We start from the raw sequence: 15773 nt of genomic DNA, 5'->3' as shown, positions 1-15773 counted from the left end.
TAGATATCCTTTGACAAGGCCAAAAAGACAGATAAATGCCACTATGTAGAAGGTGATTCCTGCCAGCTCTTTTGTTTTTTTCACTTGTTGGGCGAGAGTTCCTACCACAGAAGGTGGGGAGAAGGAGATCTCGTATTTTGTAGTTCTGCTGTCTAGTGATGTTGCCATCATCTTCAAGATGCCAACTTGGGAGCTGGAAAACAGCAATAAAAATAAATTGAAATGAATGGCAGGGCGGGTGGATTGTGTTGAGATCTGAGATCATTCATTTGTAAGATTGATTCATTGTGTTCTAGGGCCCCCAATCTCTAAGCCTGCCAACCCCGGGAGGCAGGCGCTGGGTGCCTGCTATCTCATGGGTCAGCTGCACGAAGCGTGTCGGGGCACTCCTGCATTAGAGAAAGTGATTTATAAAGAGATGGTATATAGAAGAGTATGCGGGGCGTGGGAGGAAGGTGGTTTGGTTGTTAGTTATTATAGACCAGTAACGATGCACTGCACAATAACGTGCAGTGAATACACTTCACTTGAGCATTCCTAGTTTTCATCCTCTTTCTCTGTACGTTTATCATTCATTTGCTCAGAGGTTGATGCGCTTGCTGCTTCCTGAGCAGCTCTTCTTTTCTCCACCCTAGCGGCCCGATTCTTCTCTTCTTTCGTGGGCATCTTTTTGCGTTAAAACTGACTAAGTCAGTGTTTGTGTTGCAATTACCTAGTACGTTTTCTTTCATTTTTCACGTAAGCTGGTACTTAGTCTTCAATCTGCCTCAAGAATGATTTAAGATACGAAGAGGTAGGGGAAGTCATGGCGAAGGTGGTAGGGAATGAGAACGGCATCCGTACGCATGCACCGCATGGCCACCCTGCTGGCCGCTGGCGAGAGTTGATTCTACAATAAAATAAAAATAAAAAGAGGAATAACCTTGGAGGTCAATCATCACCCCAAAAGCGGATAGTAGACGTCACGTAGTATATGTGTACCAAATTTCAGGTCAATAGGTCAAACAGTTTGCAAGCTACAGGTGATTTAAAATTCTGGACAGACAAAGTGAACAGCCACGGTAGCGTATTATATATAAAGATATGTAGAAAATCAGTTAATTGAGTATTTCACTACAACGGTCCATTTTAAATACCAATGAATAATAAAACAGTAAAATGTAATAAACGGTAAAATTAAATTACATTAACTCCTCGTTAAAAACAATAGTTATCCTCTAACATACATTATATAAACATTGCTTTTTTGCATTTCTGTTTACATATTTTCTGGATCTTTTTCTCTTTCTCGTTTATTGCATGATTCTTTGTTCTTATTTTTTATTATAGTCAGCATTTTTTTTTTTTTTTTTTTTGATAAAAAATGTTGGAAAAAAAAAATTATCAGCTCTTGCCACTTCTAGCAAAATCTAAAGTTCGACATTCTTGAACAGATAATTTTGCCTTTCTACACAGTAGGAGTAACGATTCAGCGAGCAGGGTGGAGGGGAGGGGTCAAGGCTGAATTATGCAGGCACAAAAGAAAACTTCAATATAATACGGAGATATACTTTTCCAAAAAAAAAAAAAACAAGTCTCCCTATTTAGATGTTTGAATTTTTGACATTGAATGCTAAGAACCAACACGCATTAGACGTAGATTGTGGAATTGTTTATCATGAGCGTCACCCCAAAACACTCTAAAAGCGCACAGCACGCATTATGTACTACTGCACCTCTAGCAAGTGAAGCCCACCCCATACTACATGATGCTTCCATCAATTTTCTGTTGTAGCCTTCATTTATGTAATTTGAGTGAGCTGTGCACCCTAGTTGCGTAGTTTGATGTCGAAAGACACTTTCAGCTTCTTTATGGATAATCTCTTTGCAGGGCCGTCTTAACGCATGGGCACACTGGGCAGTTGCCCGGGAGATTCACGAGCATAGGGGCCCCATGCTAATCTATGTATGTTATGACTTACTGAGTGGTTGTATAGGTAGTGGCCCACAGTGCACTGTTTTGCCCAGGGGCCTATAATGCTGTTAAGACGGCCCTGCCTCTTTGGATTCTGATCTTGGTTTGAATTATTTTTGGATTTTTGAGACCACATTCTGCTTCTTTTTTCCGTTTTTACAAATCTTTTGCTAAATAAACTTCTCTAAAGATTATATTTACTTATTGGGCTGACGCCTTTATCCGGGACAACTTACAACATCTGAGATACAAATATTTACATTTTTGTTTTCCAATTGGAACACGGGCAGGTCTGGTGACTCGCTCATGGTCACACACTGTCAGTTAAGGGATTTGAACCCACAATCTCAGGGTTTAAAGTACTAAACCTTAACTACAATGCCAGTCTGTTATGATCCTACCGTTCAAAAAGGGATGGAGACCTCAAAAAAGAAAAAAATAAAACAACCCGCTAGGCCTGCTTTTCACCCCAGATTCGCTCCAACACAGGAGATCTCACCAGCTGAGGTAGCCCGGTCCCAAACTCAACAAGCAGGCCTATAGCCTGCCCACACCTACAAGGGAGAAAAGTGCAAAACAAAAGACCAATAAAACCAAACTAAGTTTTAAATCCTTGTTCAAGAGGGTTCAAAGCAGAAACCAAATATGATTACAAAAAAAGGACCTCCTGTAGGCTTGAAATGGAAGAAGCTTGGTACCACCAGGACTCTTCCTTAAAGTTGGCCACACTTCATAACCAGGTCAGAATGGCCTTGGCCAGGGAGGTGATCAAGAACCCATCAATCACTCTGCCAGAGCTTCAGGAGTTCTTTGCTGAGGTGGGACAACTTGTTGGAATAATGACCGTCTCAACAGCATCCTTCCAATCAGGTGTTTATGATAGAGCAGTTAGATGGAAGCGACTCTTGAATAAAAGGCTGATTTTCTGATATGCTGAGACAAAAACATTTTTGGAAAGAACTCCAAGTACTATGTTTGTTAAAGATCAGGCACTGTTCATATGGTGGTGGCCCATCATGCTATGGGGGTGTTTCTCAGTGTCAGGGACATGGAGACTGGTCAGAATTGAGGAAAGGTTGAATACAGCCAAGTACAGAGAGATCCTTAAAAAAAGCTTGTTTAAGAGAGCACACCACCTCAGACTGGGATGACAGGTCACCGTTCAGCATGGAAATGTCCTGACACATACAGCCAAGACAACCTTAGAGTGACTTTTGTGGCCCAGCAAAAACCCAGATGCAAAATACAAAGAACATCTGTGGAGAGACCTGAAGATGGCAGTTTATATACACTAAGACACCCGGGAGCTTGAGAGGGTCTTCCAGGAAGAATGGGATTAACTGTCAGATGAACAAAGCTTGTAGAGACTTACCCAAGAGTACTCAGTTAGTTACTGCCAAAGGAGCTTTTACAAAGTACTGAATTAAGAGTCTGACTACTTCTATGAATGAATGATTGCAGTTTTTGATTGTTCATAAATTTGCAAACTTTCCTGAAAATGTTTCTATTTTGTTATTATTGGTTATTGATAGAAGATTGAATGGCAAAGATGACTCATTTATCCATTTAAAATTTAAACCTGCAGCACAATAAAGGGTGGAGAAAGTGAAGGGGGTCTGGATGTGTTCTGAATCCACTCTATGCGTTCACCTCCATGAATAAAGAAATGTATGAACTTGAATAGTTTAAATAAACGTCACTTAAAAGTACATTGTTAGGTGCTTTCTGTAATACATAACATTTTTTACATATAAAGAGATAATTGTATTGCATAATATTAAGCCACGATCACAGGGTGAAGTAACTGAAAATCTTTGCTCGGGTCTTTCGATGGAGCACTGATCTCCATACTGGTGGCGTTGTTTTATGTAATGATCTTCCCTTCAAAACCTAAAAGATGTGCATTTTACATGAATTATTGACCCTAAGTGAATATCAGACAATGCAAACTTGAAGTATTTAATTCAGCTGAATTGGCTGATTAGTTATACCTAATCCTTTAATTAATGAATGTAGTCATTAATTATTAAACAGATTAATTGGTTAATTCCTGATTGGCCCAGCCTGAGTGTAAGTGATTTTGATTTGTGTCTGATGTCTGTGTGTGATTCTAGTTTACTTTTGTGGTATTTAGAATAATTTCATTATTATTACAATAATGTCACCACGGGGCGGCACGGTGGCGCAGTGGGTAGCGCTGCTGCCTCGCAGTTGGGAGACCTGGGGACCTGGGTTCGATTCCCGGGTCCTCCCTGCGTGGAGTTTGCATGTTCTCCCCGTGTCAGCGTGGGTTTGCTCCGGGCGCTCTGGTTTCCTCCCACATTCCAAAGACATGCAGGTTAGGTGGATTGGCGATTCTAAATTGGCCCTAGTGTGTGCTTGGTGTGTGGGTGTGTTTGTGTGTGTCCTGCGGTGGGTTGGCACCCTGCCCGGGATTGGTTCCTGCCTTGTGCCCTGTGTTGGTTGGGATTGGCTCCAGCAGACCCCCGTGACCCTGTGTTTGGATTCAGCGGGTTCTAAAATGGATGTCACCACGGCACCATTTTCAATGAAATTTTCGTTCTCCCTTGAGTTTTCTCTAGTACTGTTATGTCTTTTTTTTTTTTTGTAATATGGAGACCCAAACTGCACACAGCACTGCAGGTGAGGCCTCACCAGTGTGTTATATAGCTTAGGTATAAACCCCTAGCCTTGTACACCACACAGCAGGAAGCACTATATAGTCTAACATCCCATTTAGCTTTCTCATTTGCTTCTTTGCACTGTCTGAATGCAAACCGTAATGAGTCCACTACAGTGACGTGCGGTGAGGTTCATTGCTGGTGAGGTATGGACTCCTTCAGAGTCAGAGTTACAAATATATGAACCCAAAAGAGTAGCTTATTCACTATTCAATTGGCAGCATGCACATTGACTACTGGTTATGTTTCATATCTAATCAGCATTCTTTACACACACACATACAGGTAGGTAAGGTGCATATTTGGCTAAGAAAGAACGTTACATTTCTAGCGGCGAGAGCGCAGAGAGAGTGAATTTGGACAGCACCCTCCATGTGTTCTAAATTTGCCGTTGCAATTCCACAATTCATACTCATTCAATAAAAATGAAAGTATGTGTGGTGTACAAAAAAAAGTGGATTTCAATTTTGACCTTAATTTAAATATTTAGTGGTTTTTAAAAGCTTTTAATTCTGATGCTTTAATCAATTTTAATATAGACTGTTCAACAAAAGGATAAAAAGAAAAACAAAAGAATATTTTATTTAATGTCAAAATTTAGTTTTTAAATATTGGATTGTTTTTTTTTCTTAGTCTGATCCCATTTTTTTTTTTATAAAACGCCTTTTTAATAAGCACTTCTTTACACAAAGGGGACTTTGTGGGTCTCTGGAACAAACTACCAAGATGTGGAGTTGAAGCAGAAACTTGGATAACCTTTAAAAGGAATCTGAATGAGATATTAGGACAGCTTAGCTATTAGCTAGAAAAGCAGGCCGGTTGGACTGAATGGCTTCCACTCATTTGTCCCATTTGTTATGTTCAAAAGTGCTGAGTATGGCGTATGCACTTTATTGTGTGCACCTTAAATGCTATTTACTTGCTTTTATCTCAGTTTATATAGGCTACCTAAAACCTAGGCATGATTCACTCCCTGCGGACAGAAGGCGGCAGACGTGGACAAATTTGTTGCTCCTCTTACAGCTCATTGAAAAACTGCCATCTGCCTCCTGAAAAGTGACAAAATGAAAAGCAATTGTCCCCTGTGCACCTGCATGCCTTTGCTACTTCATTGAGTGAAGCAAAACAAGTATGAAAAGGTACCAAATATCGCTTATTTTGCAAAAATATTCTAAAATGGCCTGAACACATTTGTTGGTGCTAATCCTGGGAAAGTTAACACGTTCATTTTTGCAATTAATGTGGCCTGGTTAATACGATAAAAAAATAATTATGGCTGGCAAGGAGGCGATCACCTCAGGCAGGGCAGCATTTTCATCTCTTTATTTTTTGTATTGCACTCTTCCCCACTATAACCTGTCATCTATGGGAGGAGAGGAGGCTTTAGCTTTCTTCTAAATTCTTCCATTAGTCAATGTTTTACCCATGACAGGACATGCGCCTTGCTTTCACACTTTTGGCCTGCGCTGACCTCAGATGCCCGTCTTTACTGATTCTAGCTGGTCGCATGTTGCGTCAAGAGAAGCAGCTTGGCAAATCTTATAACCAAGAACACTTAACCCCAGTATGTGCTGTTGTAATGAGTGTTGTGTCTAATCATGACACACATAAGATAGTCAGTCCTAGTCCATCATAGCCCATCTCCGTATCAAGACCACCCACTCTGTATTCAAACCTAACATTTGTCCTTCCTACGTGTAATACTTTACATTTACTGACATTTAATTTTCATCGGCCACAAGCCTGTATGCTGTCCAATGCCCTCTGTGATGATTCCGTGGCTTGGAGATTATCTGCCAATCCACCTATCTTGGTATCACCTGCACACTTAAACCAGTTTTTTATATTTATCTTCTTATATACGAAAGACGTTCAAAAAGTTTCTGCACTTTTATATTTTCGTTGGAAACAGTGAAGGTGGAAAGAGAAGTAATTGGGCATTAAAAAGTTGGTACGACGCTGAGAAAATTGCATTGCCAAGGAAGGTGACTATGTAGAAAAATGATGTAATTTGTTTTTGAAATTCTTAATAAATAGAGTTAAACAAAAAGTGCAGAAACTTTTTGAACATTCCTCATAGATTAAAAAGAGCAGTGGCCCCATCGCTGAATCAGCATGTCCAAATTCCGCTAAAGTTCCCCTCACAGTAATCCTTTGTTCCCGTGTCTGAGCCACATTTACTGTACCTTGGTCCAGTCACTGTGACTTGAATGTCCACTTCTTTTAGCTTGCACACAAGCTAATCCTTCTGAAATCCAAATACATAACTCATGCGCTCCTATTTTATTGTATGCTTTGGTCGCTTTCTCGTAGAACGCTAGCACAGCAGTGAAACATGGCCTCCCCATCTCTGGGCCTGCTCACTTACTGTATGCACTTTTCCTTGGCGTGTGATACTCCTGTAATGATGATCCTTTTGCTAATTTAGCCAGTATGCAGGTCAAGCTTACTTACCTGTAGTTGTTTGGATCTGCTAGTGTAGTTAGACCTCCAAGATGCTCATTCGTCTCAGTTGAGTCATCCTACGGTCCTCCACAGACTGAGAGCTGACTTGTGGAAAGAAGCACAACTCCATATGTGGCAGTATGTCACTTGGCAACAACTCACCCATTCAGAGGTGGTCCAAAGTTCAGTTGAATACCCCCAGCTCAGTGGAGACAGAGCCCACCCCCCCATCCCAGTGTGTCCCGATACCTACCTTGTGCTTATGAGTAAAGAGGATGCGCTTCAAACTGGACATCTGAGTAATCTGCGTACCTTATTCTCAAAGCTGAGACGGTGATGTTTGGAGGTGCCAGCCTTACCAGCCCAGCATGCTGTTCAAATAATCCAATCCATGACATCACAGCATATTACACTGAATTGAAAGCGAACATTGGCGTTGGAAGAGCACAAATTATTTTCTGTTGACTTGTCTTGCGCTATCTTGGCCTGTTAAGGACAAATAGTGCTCCATGTTTGTCTTGGCGATTAACTGCGTCCTATCTCAGTTTGGTCTCGCAGCCCTGCATGCTGACAGACAATGGCCAAAGAGATAAATTGCCTCCGCAATGGCTTTGACCAACAAACACAGGTGCGGGTAGACGCAGGTGTTCCTTTTGGAGAGAACACAGAGGGATGATTACTTGATTTTTATTATATTAGTATTTTGTTGGTTGTGTATCTAGTCTGTTTTCCCTTTTGAAATTTTGTTGAGTTTAAAAAAAAAAAAAAAAAAAAAAAAAAAAATAAATGATTCTGCACCTACTCATGTCTGTATAGAGTTTGCATGTTCTCCTTGTGCCTGCTTGATTTCTTTTTTTCTTCCAGTACTCCAGTTCTCCTCCCACATCCACAAAGAGGTGTTGATTCGTGTAATCTTTAGTCCCAAACTGCCCTAACATGAAAGTGAGTGTGAGTGCTGCTGCTCTGTCCAGGGGTTCATATTTATGAACTTTGTGTATGCACAAAAAGAGGCTCAAAATTTTTTCTTCCAACACAATATTCGAGATTGTGAGCCACTAGGGCGCGTACAGGCCCCCGAACCGAGACACACACAGGCAGGACACAGGTTCAACACAACACCCAGTTCATTTACAATTAATCACACTGTGCACAAATCACCAACACTGCAACACACAGTCCCTTCTTAACACACCGTCCTTCTCCCTCCACTCCTCCTCAGGCTTTGTCTTCTTCCTCCCGACTCTGGATCCCCAAATGGAGTGAGGTGGCTCCTCTTATTCAGGTCCTGGGAGTGCTCCAGGTGGCTCATCAGTATTACCTGACCTCCCAGGTGTGCAGGAGGTCCTTTATAGGGCTCTACAGCTCCTCCTGGCGGCCCTCACGGAACCCAACAGGGCTGCACCAAACTCCAGCTCCCAGAATGCTCTAAGGGAATCTGTGGTGCCACAGCCTCCCAGGAGGGCTGCCCTCTAATGTCCCGGGGGAGGTATTGCCTCACCAATACCCTGTTCCCCGGTCCTTCTACTCTATTGGCGTCCTGGCCACGTAGGGGCCATGGCCGTCCATCACAAGATTTATAAAAGAGAACTTGATGGGAGAAGCAACTCTGACCAATCCGTACACAACATATTAGAAACATATTAGAATTTAGAAACGATGGCTCCTTTCTTCAAGTAGGCAAATGCAATCCTGTTGACGTGACAAACAAATTAAACCTCAATTAACTGTAGGCAGCAGAGGTGACTTACAAAACTGGATCTCTAGGTGGTTTACCTGCAGGAGACAAAGAGAACAGATTATAGGAGAATGGAGTGAGGGCATCAGTGGAGTCACTCGGGGTTCTCTCCTTGGACCCTCATTCCTTTTTCTGATGTACAGTCATATGAAAAAGTTTGGGAACACCTCTTAATTCTTTGGATTTTTGTTTATCATTGGCTCAGCTTTCAAAGTAGCAACTTCCTTTGAATATACACTGCCTGGCCAAAACAAAAGTCGCCACCTGGATTTAACTAAGCAAATAGGTACGAGCCTCCTATTGGATAATTACTGCATGGGTGATTATCTTTCAGCTGGCAACAAGTTATTTAACCCCAACTGGTGCAATGAGTTGCTTCTCATTTCTTAAACAACCATGTCGAAAGACACATCTCATGGTCATAGAAAAGATGTTAGTCTGTTTGAGAAGGGTCAAATCATTGGCATGCATCAAGCAGAGAAAACATCTAAGGAGATTGCAGAAACTACTAAAATTGGGTTAAGAACTGTCCAACGCATTATTAAAAACTGGAAAGATAGTGTGGACCCATCGTCTTCGAGGAAGAAATGTGGCCGGAAAAAAATCCTGAATGATCGTGATTGGCAATCACTTAAACATTTGGTGAAATCAACTCGAAGAAAAAACAGTAGAACTCAGGTCTATGTTTAACAGTGAAAGTAAGAGCATTTCCACACGTACAATGCAAAGGGATCTCAAGGGATTGGGACTGAACAGCTGTGTAACTGTAAGAAAACCACTAATCAGTGAGGCAAACCGGAAAAAAAGGCTTCAATTTGCTAGGGTGCATAAAGATTGGACTCTGGAGCAATGGAAGAAGGTCATGTGGTCTGGTGAGTCCAGATTTACCCTGTTCCAGAGTGATGGGCGCATCAGGGAAAGAAGAGAGGCAGATGAAGTGATGCCCCCATCATGCAAGATCTTGGTGAAAAATTAATGCAACACTGGATGGAACTAAATCTTGTGACATTGCAGAAGCTTATCGAAACAATGCCACAGCAAATGCGTGCCGTAATCAAAGCTAAAGGCGGCCCAACAAAATATTAGAGTGTGTGACCTTTTTAATTGGTGGCGACTTTTTTTTGGCCAGGCAGTGTATATTGCATGCCTTATGGAAACAGTAGTATTTCAGCAGTCACATTAAGTTTATTGGATTAACAGAAAATATGCAATATGCATCATAACAAAATTTAGACAGGTGCATAAATTTGGGCACCCCAACAGAGATATGACATCAATACTTAGTTGAGCCTCCTTTTGCAAATATAACAGCCTCTAGATGCTGACTTCTATAGCCTTTGATGAGTATCTGGATTCTGGATGGAGGTATTTTTGACCATTCTTCCATACAAAATCTCTCCAGTTCAATGTGATGGCTGCCGAGCATGGACAGCCTGCTTCAAATCATCCCATAGATTTTCAATGATATTCACGTCAGGGGACTGTGATGGTCATTCCAGAACATTGTACTTCTCCCTCTGCATGAATGCCTTTGTAGATTTTGAACTGTGTTTTGGGTCATTGTCTTGTTGGAATATCCAACCCCTGCGTAACTTCAACTTTGTGACTGATGCTTGAACATTATCCTGAAGAATTTGTTGATATTGGGTTGAATTCATCTGACCCTCGACTTTAACAAGGGCCTCAGTCCCTGAACTAGCCACACAGCCTCACAGCATGATGGAACCTCCACCAAATTTGAAAGGGCTTCTTTCTCATCACCCTGCCATATAGATGTTCTTTGTGCAAATTGCGCTGAATTGTAGAACGATGTACAGATACACCATCTGCAGCAAGATGTTTTTGCAGGTCTTTGGAGGTGATCTGTGGGTTGTCTGTAACCATTCTCACAATCCTGCTCATATGCTGCTCCTGTATTTTTCTTGGCCTGCCAGACCTGCTGGGTTTAATAGCAACTGTGCCTGTGGCCTTCCATTTCCTGATTCCATTCCTTACAGTTGAAACAGACAGTTTAAACCTCTGAGATCGCTTTTTGTAGCCTTCCCCTAAACCATCAGACTGAACAATCTGTTTTCAGATCTTTTGAGAGTTGCAGTCAGGATCCCATGCTGTCACTCTTCAGAGGAGAGTCTAAGGGAAGCACAACTTGCAATTGACCACCTTAAATACCTACCATGATTGTCTATGAAGTTCAAGGCTTATCAAGCTAATCCAACCAATTTGGTGGTGCAAGTAATCAGCATTGAGCAGTGACATTCATTCAAATCAGCAGGATGACAAGGGGACCCACATTTGTGCACAGCCAGTTTTTCACATTTGATTTAATTTCATACAACTAAATACTGCTTCACTAAAAATCATTCTTGAAAGAAATGAAAGACATACCACTGTTATCTTTTTTGCTGAAAGTAGAGTAAATTATTATGCAGGCTTGAGAGGGGTTCCCAAACTTTTTCATATGACTGCATATTAACAAAATTGATTCTGGTATCATTAGTAAACTTGTCACATTCATGGATGATGGGAAAATTTGGAGGGATGGCAGACACTGAGGAGGCAGCAAAAAGAATTCAAAAAGGCTCAGAAAAGCTTCAGAACTGGGTGACCACCTGGAACAAGGAGTTGAATGTAAAAAAGTGTAAAGTGCTACACAGGGGCAAAAGGAGCATCAGTTATAAATACAAGATGGGAGATGATAAATACAAAATGTCATACAGAAAGCAACCACTGAGAAGGATTAAGGGATTTATGCTGACACAGCATTTTCATCAACTAAGCAGTGAGCAGAAATGATTAAAAAGGCAAATAAAATGTGAGGTTATATCAGAAAAGCTGTTAAATTTAAGTCAAGGGTCACACTTTAAAATGCACAAGTGAGACCACATCTGGAGTATTGTGAGCAGTTCTTGTCAACACAGTACAAGAAAGACACAACAGCAGTTGAAGCTGGGCAGAGGAGAGCAACCAAGTGCATCATGGGACTTAAGGACAAGTCCTACTGTGAAAGACTCAGAGAATTAAACCTCTTTAGTCTCTAACAGAGGAGACTGCGTGGGGACGTAATCCAGGTATTTTAATTCCTCAAAGGCATTGATAAAGCCAATCCACCAACATTCTTTCAGCTTAAGGGTGCATTATGTACTCGGGACATCAGTTGAAAATAAGGGCAAGTGAGTTAGACAGGAAGCATTTCTGCACACAAAGAGTTGTGGGACTAATTTGTGGGACAAATTACCGAGACATGGAGTTGAAGAGGAAACCTGGGTAACCTTTGAGAAGAATCTGGATAAGATACTGGGACATCTTAGCTATTTGCTGCACAAGCAGGCTTGATGGGCTGAATGGCTCCCACTCGTTTGTCACATTTCACATATTCTTATGTTCAAAAGTGATGAGTATGATGTATGCACTTTATTGTATGCACTTTACATGCTACTTTACTTGGTTTTCTCTCAGCTTATTTAGGCTACCTAACACCCAGGCACGATTCGCTCACTGCAGTCAGAAGGTGGCAGATGTGGACAACTGTGTTGGTCTCCTTACGGCTCGTTGAGAAACTGCTGTCTGCCTCCTGAAAAGTGTCAGAACGAAAAGCAATTGTCCCCTTTACACCTGCATGCCTTTGATATGTCATCGAGTGAAGCAAAGCAAGTGTGAAAAGAGATCAAATATTTCTTATTTTGCAAAAATATTATAAAATGGCCCAGACACACTTGTTGTTACTAGGTCTGGGACAGTTAACAATGTCCTTTTTACGATTTAATGTGCCTGTTTAATGCGTTAAAAAATATTAGGGCTGGCAATGAGGTGATCACCATAGGCAGTGCTTTAGTCAGGGCAGCATTTTCATCTATTTATTTTGTGCTTTGCGCCCTTCCCCACCATAACCTATCGTGTATGGGGGAGGAAAGATTGTTATTTTCATGGGAATTGTTGCAAATTCATTATTTTCACTTTTCCTTTAAAACTTCAGTAAAAACAATATTTGGAATTAACTTTTCTTCAAGATTGCATTGGATTTTGATTCCGTGTTTGGACTTACATCGTGACAACGCAACGTATAATTGTCCATGAGTGAATATCAATTCTCTCTCTAATAAATAAACCAACTTTTTCAAATATTTGACCCTGTGATTCATTATTTGTCATAGCAAAAGCTATTCTAATGGGAAACTGTAAACGTTTTAATAAGAATGGCATATCAAGATCTCCTTTTGTGTCTGTTATTCGCAGAATATATACTACATTACCTTTCTTGTCGCCTGTTAAAATTTATTCTACTTTGTCTTCTACTTTTTGTCTTTTATTTCTGACCCTGCTTGGACCTGCTAGGTTTGAATTCCACCTGGTCCAGAATGATTATTACTTTCCTTATTTTCTGAATTTGCACATAGATTATTGTTGTTCTTTTTTGCATTCTTTTCTCTCCAATGCGTTTGGGTCTCTTTTCGATGCGCTGCTCTTTCTTTGCTTAGTCATTGATGTATCATCTTGAACGTATAAAATTATTGTCCTGATAAAATTTATAAGAGCTGAGAGTGCAGGAAGTGTGTCTGCCAAAAGCATTCACATGACTGAGAGGTTAGATGACCGTGGTCTTGTTTGAAAATGGTTGTAAGTAGGGTGTGACTTGTAAGAATCTCATGGCAAAAGTCACCGTCTTGCGAGAATTCATTCCAAAAAGTCACGTCCCAAGGTTTTTTTATTTATTTATATATATATATAAGCGTGAATAGGGGGCTGCCAATGGGTACGACGCATCGTGAATACAGCTCGTTGGGGGTTTGGCATTCAGAGCTAATGTCTCTCTCCCTTACCCTCCAGGAAAACCAAAGATTAAAAGACTTACCTTCCGAAACTCCATACAAAATCCATTAACGATTACTTTAAGAAACAGTCCTCTTCCGGGAGCTGAAGATATGACTCCATTGGATGACTTCACTTCCGGCTTACTCCCGATTACCTCACTTCCTCCTTCATCCCATCTTATCATCTCTGGTTCACCATTTCAACGCCATTATCAATTATCCATGTCATTTCCTATCCGTCTCATATAATAAAAATCCCCTGTACTACTCATTGTCTCATGGAAGTCTGTTATATCACTATAGTAACACAAGACTATTCTCCAAAAGACCTTCAGTATATGGGACACACACGTGCTTGCAGAACTTGTGTCTGAGCCTGTGTTGTGTCAGGTGCTGGGGAGCTGGCACTCCCCCTGGTGACCTCTATAGGGCTCAAGGGCAGCTAAAGGGCTCAAATGAGGGTAATTCCACACCAGACCAGTGGGTGGCAGAGTGCACTAATCCTTTCTCTCTTTCCTCTGCAGAACATTTTTGGGAAATTTCGCCCGACCCTGATGACGTCACTTCGTGTCCCGAGGACATCACTTCAGGTTTTGGTCCCGACCTTGATGACATCACTTTCTCTGCCTTGCTTTAAAACTGCCATGTTTGCTTCACCCAGTTAGTTCTGTTTTGGACTGTACAATTAATTTACCAATTTTGCATCTGGGTTTAAGTACATGGGAGGCTGCCCCATACCTGTTTGTGGCTTTTTTGTCATTCATTTTTGACTATATATATATATATATATATATATATATATATATATATATATATAAAATAATGTGTATATATAGCATATATAATTAGCAGTACTGGAAAAAGTCTTTCAAAACTTGACGTGATGTTAATTTGGAAGAATTCAGTGGATAGGACCGGAGAGCTTTGTTGTGCTGAATGGCCTGTTCTTGTGCAGATTGTTCTAATGTATATATAGAGCATGTTACAGGGGATGGACAGGCTTCCCAGAGGGTGATTTATTTGCTCGGACAGGTCGCCACTATAAAAGAAAATGGAAGGATGGTCTTTCTGACCTGGTGAGAGTAGGAATCCTTAGTCGGCAGGGAGGCCACTGCCATTTATAAAATAGCAAAGTGCATTGCAACACAGAGTCTCAGACTGGTTATTTGACTGACATCACTGTCATAGCTTGAAAGCATTTAAAAAAATGCATAAACAAAAGATAACTGGATTTATGAAATAAGTAAAGTGAGATCCAAACAAAAACTAAAAGGTTTCAAGGACAAAAGGTCCGTGAACCAAGAATCAAAACCTGAAAAGAGAGTCAAAAAATCGGACCCAGAAAGATAAAAAAACAGAAAAACACTTTTATCTGTAGGGGGCAAGTTCTGCAAACACAAGTTATAGGTCCAAAAAACTGTTTCATTCTCCATATGTACCTTTTACACTCATCTTCACCCCACAATAACTCTTCATCATCTCCTTCACTGTTCTGTTTTGGATATCTCTTCAACTCATCTCTGGGATAGCTTTACTCTCCTCCATTCCTGACTCACCTTAGCCTGACTAAGACTAGGAGTAGATCCAGTGTGGCAACTTCCGGTCAGGTGGAACCTTTTGGGATGAATAAATACGGGATATCTTGGAATGATATTAAAAAAAAAAAAAAGGCATAAAATTACACTGGTGATAACAGAGCTCCCTCTACACGTCCATCACCAGCAATGGACAAAACCAAAAATCAGGTCAGATGGAACCTGTGCAGATGTTAGGGGCTTCCAATGGCAGATCACCTACTAGCACCTAAGGTGCCCAACAAGATGACATAGGGACTACAACTCCCATGCCCCCCTGCAGGTGTCCAAATGGGAGCTCGATCAGGCAGATGATGTCATAATTGGGGACCATCTTTGCCCTGGGATGTAGCCTTCAACTGTCCATGCATTACAATGGCCTCCTGGCTGGGAAAGGAAACACCATTCATCCCAACCATGCCTTCCTAATTAAGAGAAGTAAGTGAGAAAAAATGAATTCCTCCCCAAAGAACTGTATTCATTGTTCATTTATTATGCACATATTGTCCTGTTTTACTGCTGTTTTTTGCTCCTGCCTTCTTCCCATTGCTGCCGGGATAGAACATGGTCCCCCAT

At 41.1% G+C, this 15773-nt stretch overlaps 1 protein-coding gene across 2 annotated transcripts in view; it reads left to right on the top strand.

Annotated features, from left to right (window-relative positions):
• LOC114641990 (small integral membrane protein 11-like) overlaps positions 1-14383 on the top strand; it is a 51344-nt gene extending 36961 nt beyond the window's left edge. Inside the window, exon 3 of one of the 2 annotated variants that reach the window (XM_028790996.2) lies at positions 14148-14383. The gene's annotated coding sequence lies outside the window, so the exon portion shown is untranslated. Of the gene's footprint in view, positions 1-13639; positions 13893-14147 lie in introns of those variants that run through there. The other variant, XM_028790995.2, reaches the window with a different exon arrangement.
• Positions 14384-15773: the final 1390 nt, after the last annotated feature.

The sequence above is a fragment of the Erpetoichthys calabaricus genome, chromosome 4, assembly GCF_900747795.2.
Source record: "Erpetoichthys calabaricus chromosome 4, fErpCal1.3, whole genome shotgun sequence".
NCBI classification, from domain to species: domain Eukaryota; kingdom Metazoa; phylum Chordata; class Cladistia; order Polypteriformes; family Polypteridae; genus Erpetoichthys; species Erpetoichthys calabaricus.
This window is presented reverse-complemented; position numbering and strand designations above follow the sequence as displayed.